Source organism: Mya arenaria, chromosome 9, assembly GCF_026914265.1.
Source record: "Mya arenaria isolate MELC-2E11 chromosome 9, ASM2691426v1".
NCBI classification, from domain to species: Eukaryota; Metazoa; Mollusca; class Bivalvia; order Myida; family Myidae; genus Mya; species Mya arenaria.
This window is the reverse complement of record NC_069130.1, coordinates 11,666,872-11,679,240: the sequence shown is the minus strand read 5'-3', so window position 1 is coordinate 11,679,240 and position 12,369 is coordinate 11,666,872. Positions and strand designations below refer to the sequence as shown.

Here is a 12,369-nt window from a genome sequence, read left to right as displayed (position 1 = left end):
ACCAATGATATCAAATGACATTTGGAAAAAGTATGATATATCAAAAGCTATATTCCTCTTTCAAGAGAGACAACTTCTTTTTATGACTATTTAAAAATGGGTTGTCTTACCGGTGTTTGTAAACAAAGGGACTAGCTAATAAAAAACCTCTACAGTTTATGCGCAGGTATATTTAAAATTATATCATCTGCAGTTATGACTATCTAAATTAAAGGAAAATGAATATTGATCTAATGTTTAGACTTATTTTATGCTTATCAAATCGTAACTTGAATTAATTTGCGTTTTTAAATGTATTTATATCAGTATAATGTCCGGTCCCTCTGTAGTCACCTTGACAGACAGCTGACATCCTAACCATAACATGTCGGAAAGGTGTCTTCATTTTGAAGGGTACAGGTACAAATAATTACAATTAAGTAATGATAGTTTGCATCTCTTAGTTTTATAGCTTTACTTGTAGGGTCTGCACATACGTGTGGTTCTAGTGATGCATTGTATTTATCCAGATCCTATCATATCGATTAATGCTGTACGACATCTGTATGTGTATTATCTACCAATAACAATGGGAATTCAGTGAAACTGTTTCGATCATGTTGGACATCTTTATGTTTACCTGTTAGATGCTTTCATCAAATTTGCCACGAGTCTAGATCTGCCAATACCAAAAAAATCATAAAACGACTCCTGGCGTCTAGTTATATGGATTAATGAATAATCTATTTACAATAATGGTACATGTACCATACTATGCAAGTAAGTAGTTAATTGTTAATGGTTAAAATTGTTTTGTAGATACATTCGATCAAAAGCTAAGCGACTAGGATCTAGAATCAACAACATGTGATGTTATCAAATGCCGGGAATGGCCAAATTTGTGCCTTTACGACGGACGAAAAGTGAACATGATTTATCGGAGGCTGACAGCTCGGCGGACAAGACATCCCACGGTGTGTGTGTGCGGTGGGTGTGTGTGTTTGGGGGGGGGGGGGGGTAGGGGGGGTATTACAATCATTAAAGGTCTGTTTTGATGAAAGAGGGTTTTTTATTAATTAAACCACATTCATTCTCTCATATCATAATATATTGCAAATGAGGTGTATAAAATAAACATAAATGTCATGGCGGCAGATTCATATTTAAATTTAGAATATGATACCCAACATGGGTATCGGAGAGTCATAAATTTGAACACACACAAACATACACATACATTTTTTGAATGTGTATTACTTCAATAGGGCAATGCTATGCACGGTTTTTCATTCACGCCGCTGCAAACATCAATTGGATTTATAGATTATATCTGACCATAAGCAATTGGGATTGATATTCGGCACGAAAATTGAAATCATATTAAGTTGTAGATCAATGTGAACTCTGACATAAGAGTCTTCAGTTTTTAATCTAAAAAAGTTAAAAAAGCAAGTAATCCTATTTATTTTTCATTAGCCTTATTTTTTTCTTTAAGTGGCTTGAATAAATGTCCACCGCGGTATACTATACATTAATCCGAATTATTCTAAAATTGATAGAATCTTATAAATCCACTGTTTGTTCATGCGTTGTTCTTTAGCTTTAATTATATGTTTAAGAGTTGAGGTTATGACCTCGACAGAGAAGGCAATGTTTGGTGTTTTAGTAGTTTAAACTTTCTGTCGTTCAGTGATTATGTACTTTTTGTTTACATTGAGTACTAAATATATAAATTGTGGCGTTAAACAAGTGTTTTCTCTAAGGAATTATATAATTTATTGTGTAAATAAACTAAAACCGTATGATATCTTTCATTAGCCCTATTCAAATTGTATTAAACTAAAATATGTAAGAACGTTGACAATCTTGCACTTATGTTGGGTTTGTCAAAAAAAACATGTCTGATGCATTGTGATCCAAGATTTGGCAACTTTCTGGGTACGCAATTTTGAAGCCCCCCCCCCCACATTAAACTGAACAAATGCTAATTTAAATTTTGTACACCATGCTAGGTGTACCATTTGCGTTGTTTTAGCATTGTCGAACCTCTGATGAATATGAATGGGTGCATTCTGGTGTGATATATTCATATTTATTTCCGATATTTACAATTTCTCGAAAAGTCTTAATCCTAACAGTCTTAAGTAGGAAATTTCAACTAGCCTAAACACATACTTCAGTTTGAGTTTGATAAATGAAGTTGTTATTTGTGATAGTTTGATAAATGAAGTTGTTATTTGTGATAGTTTGATAAATGAAGTTGTTATTTGTGATAGTTTGATAAATGAAGTTGTTATTTGTGATAGTTTGATAAATGAAGTTGTTATTTGTGATCTTCTCAAAGATTATTGCTATTTAAAGTCTAAAATCTCTTATAGAAGAAAAGATAAGCAAATTATTAAACACAAAATTAGCGAGCTTAGCTAAATCCTGTTATAAGGGATTTAAGAAGTTTTGAGAAATTGGGCCTGATGTTTCGAGAAAGTCTCTCATAACAGGATTGAGCTCACTATTTTGTGGTTTCGGCATAAGTTTTGACACATTTAATAGAAATTACAATAAAAGTAAAAAATCATCTTTAAGTAACTTATATGGTTAAATGAAATACGATACTTAAGTCTGTTATGATGAAGATTGTCGAGAAATATGCGCCAAATCTGTAATTAATATATTACTATTGCCTTTCTGGTGCTGGTGTTGTCAATGTTGCTGTTATTCCCCATATATACATTTTCAGGCATCCGTCTCCTGGTCCAGCTAGCAGAGGGCGATCTACCCGTTCTGGATTTCCTGAACGACTACATTCAGGAGTTTCTTGACTCCAGTTACCATGGAAACGCCGAATTTTACCTGCGTTCGCACCAGTTCGTGTCCCGTTTAGAGCAATTCTATCGCTCCAAGCAGTCACAATGTCCCTATTACCTATTGTCTTTCTTTAGACACGTGATTACTTTGATTTCTGAGACTTTATTTCTTTCTGCGACTAGTGACATATGCAAAGTTGCCATAGAAACTGTTGTTGTCACATCACCAAAGGTCAAGGTCAAGTTACGCGATCTTCTTCACAACGTTGAGGCGATACAAGACTCCACAATTAAGCTTGAAATCGACATTATTAGACACTTACAGGGCACTAAAGACTTCCATTTAAACACCTTTGACTCAAAGTCTGTGATAGCTCAAACGGAGAGTATTTGGCGATTAATACGACGATGTGAAGCCCCGCTTAAATTTGTCAAGGACGCCGTTGACATAAAGGCCACAGCGGACCAAAACTTCTTCCATAGAGCCTCGCTTTGAATCGGTGCAATGTGCGCAAGTAAGTATGACGTCATATTCATAATTGAATTTGTCCTCATTATTAAGAAGCCGTTGCTATATATGAAGAAATGTTTAATGTCTAGAATTCTATTTAATTATAATATACGAGAAGTTTCGCTTAAGTTTTGAAATGATGTTATCCTTATTTATCTTATTAAATAGGAAAATGTGGCGGGAACTCTAAATGTAAAGGTTATTTTTGACTATTCTCCTCATTAGGGAGCGTTTCTTAAGAAATAAAATGTTTTTCTCTTTTATAAAAGATTTACTGAAAAGTCATGGACGACCATTATATCCTTCGACATCATTATTTCCTTCGACGTACTGTACACTATATTTAATGGTAATGACTAATGCTTATGCAACCTCGAAAATTTCGAGCTAAGCGGGGATGCTTACATTCAGTTTTAAGAAATCAGTCCTTTACGTTCAGTTTGACCCAATAAGTAATTCGAGCCAAGCGAGTTCGAGCTAACGGGGTTTGACTGTAAATGGATATACTGTAATATGACTGCCTCCGCTGCCTAAAAAGGTGAGGGCTTCCGCCTATGCTGCTTGAGGTTGAAGGTTCGAACCCCATTAGTGCCTTGTTTTGATACCACTGCCGGGTTGTGGTGTGTAAGCTAATTTATACTCGCACTCGGGCCTTGCCCATTCGGCGATGCCTCCGATAAGAGTCAGTCTTAGTCATTTTATTATTTTGAGGCATAGTGCACAGACAGAATGTAACCCTGGTTAGAGCTACCCTTGATCTTTAACGTGCTCCAGTGAATAGCATTGTAAGATGGGACCCCAATTTAACGTCCCTCCCGGAAGACGATTAGTTTGTTGTTGTTTTTTGTGGTGCGGCGGGGAATCGAACCTGCGACCCCTGGGCTGACAGTCAAGTGTGTTACCACGGATCCGCCACACCACTGCCGGGTTGCCTCTACATGCATGATATAGTGATTTACAAGGCTTTAGTATGGTTTACTACGCCGGGTCGCAATGTGTAAGTGTTGTATTACTGTTTGGAAGAGGGTCATAAAAAGTTTTGAAGGGTTTGAAACGCAGTCATTTAAGATACCATTCGGAACACGTCAGTCATTTTCCCTCAAAAACGACCTCGGATGCATATGGACGGTGTACAATGTCAGAATTCATTACATTTAACTACGCTGCATGTAGATCACGTAGCAATTTCAATTTGGCAGTTAAATTTAATGACTTTACTTTAGGGAGTCTTCATTATTTGTGCTATAATACTCTTCCCTGGTATACAAAATACACGTTAAAACGCCACAATTAATTAATACTTTTATCTGTTTATTTTCGAACTACTTTTACCGATGTGCCGACGTATATGCGAGGTTGTTTTCGATGGAAAATGACCGAGGTGTTCCGAATGTAAATATATAAGTAAAGAAAGTTTTAAATCCATTGACGTACACAGTTCTAGAAGTAATGCAAGCTTGTAGTTACCTGACTGAAGTAAGTGTAGAAAACACTCATTGTGTTTTTGTGAAAGTCTGAATGATGTCTAGAGATCTTAATTAAGTTTATTGTTACAGTCTTTGATTAGTTTAGTGATGGAAGATTTTAAAGTTTAACAATGGCTGGAAATGGTTTAAACTTAATGAATTAGAAAGACGTTTTTAGAGAGAATTTGTAACTTCGTTCATGATTTTATAAGTATGTTAATTATTGTTTTCAAGTACAATAATACGAGTATTCATTTTAATGATCAAAGGACAAGGAAAACATTTTTAAAAAGTAGTATGTCCAATAAATCCTCTTCTCTTTAGGCGATAACGTAGCAAATACCAAACGAGTTAAACAAGACGTTCTTTATAACATATCAAAGAAAATTACACATTCAGTAAACAATCCCACTTGGCTCGATATTTTCGAGGAGGCTCGAAGTATTTTGGCCGGTCCCCGGAATGTCGAGCCAACGAGTTTCGACTGTAGAAAGTTCGAATATAAAGTTGAAGGCTGCTACGAAGTTCAGATAACATCAAAATATTGAATCTAGGAACTCTACATAGTTTGGTCAGACAGTGTGTTTCATTTTATAGCAGAAAAAGCCATCATTGTTTTCCAGATATTGATACCATGCTGTGACATCTGTTTGAATAATATCACTTCCAAGTGTGTTATGAATTATTTATATTGGTATAGATTTAAACGAATGCACATGTAAAACGATCGCTGTCTAATTATTGTCTTGTTTATGTTGAGTTTTTATTTCATATAGATGTTTGTTATGCTCCAGTCAATTGTAACCACGGCCCCCGTGGAAAGGGGCCGTGTTTTTACCTTTCCTGTGGCTCCGCAGTGCCGGGTGAATGCGGTGGTTTTGTCTTCGCGCCAAATATAGCGGGGAGTGGGTCTTACCTACGGTCCCTGGGGTGCGGGGGCATTTGGCGGGGCATCAGTTCGTCCCCGCAGAGCGGGGATTTTACCTGGGCTTGGCTGAACAGAAAGTCAAAGTCCCCGCTATTCCCCGGACCTGGGAGAGCCGTGGTTATAATTGACTGGTGCATTATATTTGATTAAGCTAATGCTAATGCTATTTGATAGAATGCTAATGTAAATCATTTTTGTCGAAAGAAATAATGAACAAAAAATATTACTCTGTATATTTCAGGTCGATTTGCGTGGTCACTGTGGCAGGGTGAAGGTCAAGAGGAAGTAGTTCGTGCGGGATTGTGGTCGCTAGGCACCGGATTCTCAAGCGTAATGTTGCAGGTGCCCCGCGCACGCGCGAACAAGATATTAGAGGAACTCCAAAAGCAAAAGGTTAAAAGGCAGGACTTGCAAGAACTGGTAAAGCATTGGTTAATCGAATCGGATGGATTTTGTGCAAAACTTGTTCTATTTTCTTCAAGCAGTTCAAATGGAACCAAATTGGGTTACTAGCTACTTCAGTGAATGTATACAACGTGATAAATTACGTCAAGTATCCTACATCGGAAGGCGACATTTTGACTAAAATAGCCCCGCCTATGGTATTTCACCAAATTTTGATTGAGAGTTTAGTTTTTTATAAAACTTCGACAAACCTTTTCACGATACGGCCGTCTGACGGAGCACTGTCAAAACATTGTTTTGGAAAAAGGTTTGTCGAAGTGTTTGATAAAACTAATCACCTTATCAAACTCCGGTTATAAAACAAAGGTGGGGCTCTTTAAGCGGCATAGACTTTCCTTTGTGTCATTTAAATTGGTGTAGTAAGCGAAAAGTTATCTTTGATTAAAGTCTTTATTTTAAGCAAAATATTGCCTTCCGACGTAGCATATATGACGTAATTTATCACGTGGTATACACACACTGAGTATGTCCTTGAGGAAGGATAATTAGTTTAAACATTCGCTTCATAAACAACCCGATGAATCCAGACACATTTGGAAGCGATTGTCTTCGCTGGCGAAGAATCCTTAAATAATTGTACGATCAGTGGTTTGTTTACATGTTTCCCTAAGCGCAATTGAATAATGTATAAATTATATATTTTAAAATTGACATTGATGCATTACATGCGCAATTGGATTTCAAATACTCAACATTAATCAAGAATTTTATTCACTCCTTTCTGTTGATGTGTGTTTTGTGAAATTGAAGGTTGCATTTAGACTTCCTATGCAACATACGTGTTAAAATCGCTAAAGTTAATTTGCAATTTTAGCTCGTCTTTTTTAGAAACAAAATTGTCGAGTCATTGCTATTTCCTGTGTTGTTATCGGTGTCAACTTCCTGGTGTGAACGCTTTGACAATAGTCACAAATTAAAAATCGTTCAAGGTCATCTCATGAAACTTGGTACACATGTGGCCAGAGGAAATACGCCAAGGTTCAGCAAGGGCAGTCAATCGTGTTTCTATTATTGTGGAGTTATGTCCCCTTTTGACTGAAAATAAAACAAAAACAGACGAGCGATTGTACCCGCTCACACCTCTTATTCAATTGTATTTTCCGTGTTGTGTTCATTGCCAGAAATGTATATTTACTTATTTACAAGTTATGTTTTAACAAATGATGTATATCTTGTTGCCATATATTACAAATACTATATTTCTATTTTCAACACGGGTTTTAAAGACATGTTCTTGTTCAAATATGGGTTAATGAAATCATCAATCGTTTCATTTCTGCACTTTTCATTTCATACATATGATATTTTGATAAATAATTGTTAATTGTGATCGAGTGCGGTAGTTGATAGTTTGTACTAATGCATTATTGTCTGATTGTCACAAAAGCTTGAAGCTTAAAAATTACTCCCAAGTCCGTTTCCTGGGCAGATCCAGAGCTATGACTACTAGTCTAGACCAGTCTCGACCATTTCACTGGAGTGCGGTACGAAATTCTGTATTCTTTTAGTTTAGTTCACAAAACATAATTTATTTAGCTTTAACAAGAATGTTCTTGCCAATAGAATATCTACCATTAAGTGCAATTATAGCTATGATATTATCGTTTTATCTTACTTTTAATCGGTTTAGCTTGTAATTGGTCGCTCGTTCAGAACGTTGTTAAAACTGAGCTCTTACATATTGCCCTTTGCCACCTTTTTATTTTTTTGTCTTGGAATAAGCCAATAGGTGCGTCAACCAATGGAAACCGTCGATATAATGCACCAGTCAATTGTAACCACGCCCCCCCCCCCCAGGTCCGAGGAATAGCCGGGACTTTGACTTGGGTCCAGCAAACCCCGGGTAAAATCCCGGCCCTACGGGGACGAACTGATGGTTAAACCCCAGCCAAATGCCCCCGCACCCCAGAGGCTCTATATAAGGCCCAATCTCCGCTAAATTTGGCGCTATGACAAAACCACCGTGGTCACCCGGCCCTGCGGGGGAACATGGAAAGTAAAAACACGGCCCTTTTCCCCGGCTATCCCCGGTATACCCCCGGATCTACAATTGACTGGTGCGTAAGATTGAAACCATTGTTTCCAACTTAAAACCAGTTTAAAGAGAGTCACTTTGTCATTCATATACCATTGTTTCATGTTTTATTCCTCTTATTTAACCCAGAATGTGAACTCTTTTATGCGTAGTCTATTTGTTTTATGTTGCAATCGTTCAATCTCGTAATTTACGGGCAACAATGTTCAACTAAATATGGCATTCTTGTCTTTTTTTCACAGTCTCTTGAATTTGTTTGCAATTGTCAATGAATGGATTGGGTTTAAAGAATGTTATTGTTTGTATCATGATTAAACAATGTTTGTCTACAACTTGTGTCCTATAAATTCATATGACGTCATTTCCTGTGTTGCATACAACCTTTACGTCATTTCCTGTAATGCAAACAACCTGGTGAAGGTCAAGATGGCCGAAACATTGTTAAGATAAATACTTTAATTATTTTGTTATGATTTTTGATATTGTGTCCTATTGATATACTCACTCAGAACTCATGTGCGAAGATTTTTATTGTAGCTGTTATATTTTATTTGTTTTAAAGAATAATTGTATGAAAGACGGAGCGTTTTGTCTGTGTTTTCTTTTTCCATGTAGCATGGTGTGTTTAGGTGTTTTCTGTCGTTGGGACTTGGGGAAATACTTTGACATAGCGAATAATCGATATAACCGAAAAACATAATATGTAGAACTGAAACCGAAAATAAATAGATTAAAAGTTCGACATAACCAAAACATCGAGATAAAGATCTCGACATAGCGAGTTTCTACTGTAATATAACCTGTACTACGGGGCTTTTACCACGTTTTGAAGGGGCATACATCGAACAATAATTAATGGTGTTCAATACTGAACAAAATACTCATTAAATAATATGTAGGCGTCATATTAAATTAATTATGCCCCTTTTATATATCCACGACAATTTGGACAGAACAACGAAGTAACTATCATGTATTGGTATGATCTTTGCACTTAGGCACGGAAGGAATTCATTCAATTGGAGCGATAGTGACCGGGTCAATTTGTTTCATCTATAACCGGCTTATAGTTAATCGTTTAAATGCATATACTTAGGGTATTAAGTATGACGTCACGGCTAAATATATGAATTGACCCAGTCAAGTTTACCAATAAGCGAAAAAAGAGTAAACAAAATACTTTTCTCTTATTACCCTGTTTTTTTATCGATGCACTATATACATGTACATGTAATTAATAGTTTATCATTAAAATGACGATGAGGCCCTGTTTAGGAATCACGTATACTACTTGGGGAAAAGGAGTGCGCGAAAATCCTGTCTCTTATTGGCCTGTTTGTAGCGATAATCTATATACATGTAAACCTAATTATATTTTATTGTTTAAACGCAGATACTTTCCTCTGATTGGCTTGTTTGTAGCGATGAACTATATATATGTAAACTGATTGAGAATCACGTACACCACTAAACAAAATAGAGTGCACGAAATACTTGCCTCTTGAAGCATTGAACTGTAAACCCGTATAGGATACCAATCACAACAAGGCGGGCCGTAATAAAATGTTTTAAGTCAATTTAATTTCAACAAAGGTTGATGTTTAACATCAATGGACATGATATGACATTTAACATAGTGGTACTTGATGTATAACATAGTTTAACATCAATTAACTTAATATGAAATTTAACATAGTAGTGTTTGATGTATAACATCAATCAACATAACACGAATTTCAACATAGCAGTATTTGATGTATAACATCAATCAACATATTATGACATTTAACATAGCAGTACCGTTTCAAATGATACCAAACGTATATGGGTCACCAGACATAAACAATAACATTATAACCAATGGCTTAATGAAATAACAAGCATATTAAACATCGGATACCTTAAAGCTGCACTCTGACAGATTGACCGGGTTTTTTTGGGTTTTTTGAATGAGCCAATTTTGCATAATTGTCTGAAAACCAGTGATACAAGATTACTGACAAAAGATCAGATCGCAGGTTTTCCATGTTTACGTTCGGAAATTTATGTTATATGTCTAAAAGCGTTACTAATGCTTTAAGAAAAATGAAAAAAATCGGCAGTTTTCTTATTAATTGAGATCTGTTTTATTGTGAGTTATCTTAAATGACTAAATTGAAGGCATTGATACCAAAATCAGCTTATTCTGACACAAATAAAAATCATTCTGTGAGAGTGCAGCTAAAACACAACATATGACAATGAAAGGTGTGAGAGCAATGGTGTACAATAAATAAAGAATTAGCATTGAGGACGAGCCTTAACAAAATGCATATATAAAAAGCTCTTAGAATACGCTTATATCTGAAAAGCAAGTAAAACGTCGAAAATTAACATAACGTCTTACAGGCAAAACTCGCCATGTCAAAGCCATTTGGACCTCGGAAAACACTCCGAGATTCGATAAAACAGAAATACATATAAGTGTATTATAAACCCAACGAATTCGAAAACAGTTCGACATCCTCAGAAAATCGAGATAACAGATTTTGACATAGCGAGTTTCGACTGTAATAGTACAGAATAGGTAAGCTCGCCGTCCTGCAAATAAGCTTTGATTTAGTTGCATATAATTTATGCTGAAAATGTATAAATTCAAACAAAAATCACGTGGTTACGCGCACATGGAGCTGCAATAAGAGAAGTGTTTTCATGTATACAGCAATTATCAATATACCATTCGTGTGATTGAAAACTAGTCTAAGAACATATGCGTTATACTGGTGTGTGAACGCGAATAGATAACATGTTTTTAAATTTTTAATTCATTTTTTTTAAATTATAAACCACAAAAAGTGTAATAAACCAGATGTAGGTTTTTTTATTTCATTGGCATGGATTTTTGACCACTTATATATTTATTATTATTATTATTATTATTATTATTATTATTATTATTATTATTATTATTATTATTATTATTATTATTATTATTATTTTCTGCAAAGAGTAAGACCAGGTTAATTAACTCTGATACATTTAACATTTTAAAATAGAACTGGAAGCGCAGGCCATTGTTAATTACCAAACACGGCGGATTCCAGTGAGTCCGGTACTCCGATCACGTGACGAGTGAAGAGACCCTGGATCCGAACTTTCCTGTAGTCCGACACTGAAAATAGAAGCATAAATAATGTATTTACATCATTAATACTCTTATGCAGCAGTTATGCACCAGTTTGTTGTAACCACGCCCGCCCCCCCCCCTCCCCAGGTCCGATGAAAAGCGGGGACTTTGACTTTCGGTCAAGCAAATCCCGGGTAAAATCCCTGCCCTGCGGGAACAAACTGCTGGTAAAATGCCCCCGCACCCCGGGATACCCAGGTAAGACCCCTTCCCCACTATTTTCGGAGCGAAAATAAAACCACCGCATTTACTCGGCACTGCAGGGCACATGAAAGGTAAAAACACGACCCATTTCCCCCGCTATCCCCGGTAACCCCGGACCTGGGGGTGGGAAGGGGGCGCGTGGTTACTGTTATACATGTACATACATGATCATATTGCATGCAGTGCGCATGCCCAGAACCTTACAGATAATCCCGCCACTACAGTAACATCCTGGTAGTTGTAATAGAATAAAGCATAGTACAACACGTATCGTGTGGACTCTCTCTCTCTATATAACTCCAAACATAACAGTTACAATTGACTGGTGCATTCAAAAAACAAACATTGTTAGTTTGATCGAAATACAAATGTATTGCATGATATTAGCTAGACAATGTAATTTGTTCCAATGTTACTGATCACATTCTAATTGACGACGATTTAAAATTGATGTTAATGTAATTGATTCGTATGTAACTGATGACGATTTAATTGCCGACGATGTAATTGGTAACTTCGTTATTCATTACAATGAAAGACGAAATATCAGACGAAAAGGAACGAGCGTCCTCGAAAATCGCAAATTGTAAAACGGATGGAACTGTCAACGCAACCTTATAAGGCCGTTGGGGGTATGCATATATTCAGCGACCCAATGTCATATATAAGTCGTTTGAACTACAGGCTAAGTGCTAAAAATCACGCCTGGAAATACCGTCTGCCGTTGGCATCATGTACAACATGAAGTCTCTTTCCACTCCGCAGAAACTGTTGACTGTTGTTATTGTCGTCGGGTCAAGGTCACTCGGAA

General features: G+C 36.4%; 1 pseudogene; it reads left to right on the top strand.

The window, feature by feature from the left end:
* Positions 1-332: 332 nt before the first annotated feature.
* On the top strand, positions 333-8,772 carry LOC128245447 (uncharacterized; annotated as a pseudogene).
* Positions 8,773-12,369: the final 3,597 nt, after the last annotated feature.